Below are 3,701 nucleotides of genomic sequence, written 5' to 3'. Positions count from 1 at the left end.
AAGCTTTCTGGTGTTTCTTGCATCCATTTTGGATATGTTTCCTCTCCAGAAATTTATTCTTTTCTCTTGTCTTTTGAAAATGTTGCTGGCAAGTTCCTCCTAAGATTCTCTTTCGAGATTTTAAAAATTCTTTTGTGCACTATTTCATTCCTAGTGGTTTATTTTCCCCTTCTTTCTTATGCTCAGTTACGCCCATGGTGTATTGCTATCATTAATTTCTTCCAAGAATATTTTTGGTCATCAGTGTTCTGTCTTGTATGTGTTTTCTTTCGTTAATTTTGTCTTTATTCTTTGTTATTTTTTGACTCCTACCCCTTCTTTCTCTTCTTCTATTTTATAGTTTCTTCAATTGAATGTTTAGTTCATATATTTTCAATCACCCTTCTTTTTCCTTTTGGTACAATGAAAGATATCATTCTGTTTTAATGCTTTTCACCCTAAACTATAATTTTAAATTTATTTAAATAATTTAAATAAATTGTAAAAAATTGATTTCATAGAAATTTGTGAAAATCATCATAACTTGAAGAATTATGACAATGAGTCATTCTGATGGCTGTGTAACCAGTACCTGGGTTCAGAACAGAATATTCACATTATTCTAGAGACTTCCTCACAGCCCCACTCACAACCTCTCTCTTTCAAAAAGGTAACCACTACTCTGACTTCTAACATAGATTACGTTGGTACCAAAAAATATCATCATCTTATAGGTACCATTTTATCTTTATCTAAATGGAAGCATAGAATAGGTATTCTTTTGAGTCCGGATAATTTTGCTCAGTATTATGTTTATAGAATTATTCTTTTATTTTCATGTAGTTTTTGTTGATCTCATTCCTGTATTGTATTCCATTGTATGAATATACTACAATGTACTTATCCATTCTAATGTTGACTGGCATTTGAGTTGTTTCCAGTGTTTGGCTACTGAAATCACGTTGTTCTGAACATTCTTGGACTTGACTTTCATTGCACAGACATACACATATCCTAGGCATGAATCATAGCACATGGGTAAGTTCAATTTTAGTGGATACTGTCCAAATAGGTTTTCAAAGTGAATGTAATGATTTCCGTTCTCCTTACTAGAGTACAAGAATTTCCATTGTTCACAACAACACCATTTCTTGTATTGTCAAACTTATGAAATTTTCGCCTTTATTGGAATATGCAATTAAAGTCCATGGTGGTGTTTTCTTTGTAGTTCCCTTGTAACTATTTCCAACCATCAGTTTTCAACCTGTCTCTATTCTTTTTCTTTTTAGGTTTTGCTTTCAATTCTGCCCTGAAGACACTGCATTTGGGATACCCAGCCAGGGCTGGGTGATTCACTAGATCTCAAGAGGACAGAGCCAAGTGTCAACCAAGGACATCACAGACTTGCAGGCTCAGCCGGCATCAGTCCTGAGCAAGGCTTCTGCCCAGCGTGGAGTCCCCTGGAGAATCAGCAAGCCTAAGAAATATTATCAACTCATTGCATTAAAGTCTACTGCGGGCTCCTGCTGATATACTCCAACCCATTTTTGAAAAAGTAGTGTTTTCCAGCATCCTCACCTGCCCAGAACATACATCAGAACTTGGGAGTTTCCCGCTTATTAATGAAAGCTATGAAGTCTAAGTCCAACTGGGCCCAGAACCCAAGTTGTAGAATAATGGTATTTCATCCAACCAAAGAAGAGTTTAATGATTTCGATAAATACATTGCTTATATGGAATCCCAAGGTGCACACCGAGCAGGCGTGGCGAAGATCATTCCACCCAAGGACTGGAAAGCCAGACAGACCTATGATGATATCAATGACATCTTAATAGCTGCTCCCCTCCAGCAGGTGACTTCTGGGCAGGCAGGTGTGTTTACTCAATACCACAAAAAGAAGAAAGCCATGACCGTGGGTGAGTACCACCACTTAGCAAATAGTGAAAAATACCGGACTCCACCACACTTTGATTTTAAGGACCTGGAGCGAAAATATTGGAAAACACGCCTCTATGATTCACCAGTATATGGTGCGGACGTGAGTGGCTCCTTATTCGATCAAAACACGGAGCAGTGGAACCTTGGACACCTGGGAACCATTCAGGACCTGCTGGAGCAGGAGTGCGGAGTGGTCATCGAGGGCGTCAACACCCCCTACCTGTACTTCGGCATGTGGAAGACCGCCTTCGCCTGGCACACGGAGGACATGGACCTTTACAGCATCAACTACCTGCACTTCGGGGAGCCCAAGACTTGGTACGCGGTGCCCCCGGAGCACGGCCGGCGCCTGGAACGCCTGGCCAGGCAGCTTTTCCCGGGCAGCGCGCGGGGCTGTGACGCCTTCCTGCGGCACAAGGTGGCTCTCATCTCGCCCACGGTCCTCAAGGACAACGGCATCCCCTTCGATCGGGTCACTCAGGAGGCTGGGGAGTTCATCGTGACCTTTCCCTATGGCTACCACTCTGGCTTCAACCATGGCTTCAACTGCGCGGAAGCCATCAATTTCGCCTGCCCGCGCTGGATCGATTATGGCAAAGTGGCCTCGCAGTGCAGCTGCGGGGAGGCCCGGGTCGCCTTCTCCATGGACGCCTTCGTGCGCATCCTGCAACCGGAGCGCTACGAGCTGTGGAAACGCGGGCAGGAGCGGACCGTGGTGGACCACACGCAGCCCACGGCGCCCGACAGCCAGGTCCTGAACGCCTGGAGGGAGGTCCGCGCGTCCCTGGGAGCCGCTCTCGGCCAGAGGCACCACCTGCCCCGCCGCGCTCTGCGCCCCCGTAGGGCTGTAGCCGCGGGCGCTGGGACCAGCCACCGAGTCCCTGTGCGTGCTGGGTGCCGGCGCCCCTCGCCGGCCCGGGGTTCTTGCTCTGCCGCCCAGTTCGGGGCTGCGGCCACCAGCACCTCCGGCGAGCCCGGCCCGACCCAGCCGCCGACCACAGGTCCATCCGCCCCGGATCGCCACCCAGCTGGAAGATGTGGCCCTCGTCGGCGTCCTTGGGAACAGGGCCCTCAGGAGCCAGCTGCTCCCCCCAGGGCTAAGAGGAGGCTTTCGTTAGACACAGATCAGGACCCCGAGGCTCCGCCCCTGCCTGTGGAGGCACCCTCGCCGGACAGCGCCGCCCCGCTCAGCCCTGGGCTCCAGCATCCCGCCACGGCTTCTGGCTGTGGTTGTGGCCCCGTCCCCTAAGCCCAGGGGATGCCTTTCTACCCCACTGCTCCTGCGTGGGGATCCTTTGAGACTGGTCATATTTACATTTCAGAGCTTTGGGTATTTGCAGGTCACTAGTCTTGCGTGAGAGTGCCTCCTGTGCTGCCGCTGGACGTGCTGGGTCTGTGGTGTTTACCAAATTCTCCAAAGTTTGTTCTTCCTTCCAGACCCTGGAATGCTTGGACACCGCTAACTCCTGTGTCACAAACTGAGGTTTCATGCACTGGACACTCTAGTGGCTCTGGGAACTAGATCCTGCTGAGGTCGCCAGAGCCCGATCTACCTCACACTCCCATCCTGTGGGCCAGCTCTGGACGCTGCTGAACTTCTAAAGAACCCTGGGCTTTGATTACCCTCCAGTCTCTCTCCTTTTCCTCTTCCCCCTTCTCTTCCCACTTTTCTTGCCAAATTAGGTCCTTTTGACCAATTAGGTCAGTAGAGACTAAGATAATAATTGATAATCTTTCTGAGTCTTTGATGTATTGAAAATATGTTCTCTGCCAGTATGGTAAC

At 48.3% G+C, this 3,701-nt stretch overlaps 1 pseudogene across 1 annotated transcript; it reads left to right on the top strand.

Moving 5' to 3' along the window:
* Window positions 1–479: 479 nt before the first annotated feature.
* LOC309605175 (lysine-specific demethylase 4D pseudogene) lies at window positions 480–3,442 on the top strand (annotated as a pseudogene). Its single transcript has one exon. The product of its transcript is annotated as a lysine-specific demethylase 4D pseudogene (transcript).
* The last annotated feature ends 259 nt before the right edge of the window (window positions 3,443–3,701 follow it).

The sequence above is a fragment of the Balaenoptera borealis genome (assembly GCF_965194805.1).
Source record: "Balaenoptera borealis genome assembly, chromosome: 11".
NCBI classification, from domain to species: Eukaryota; Metazoa; Chordata; class Mammalia; order Artiodactyla; family Balaenopteridae; genus Balaenoptera; species Balaenoptera borealis.
The sequence above is the reverse complement of the archived record's forward strand: the minus strand, read 5'-3'. Positions and strand labels throughout refer to the sequence as shown.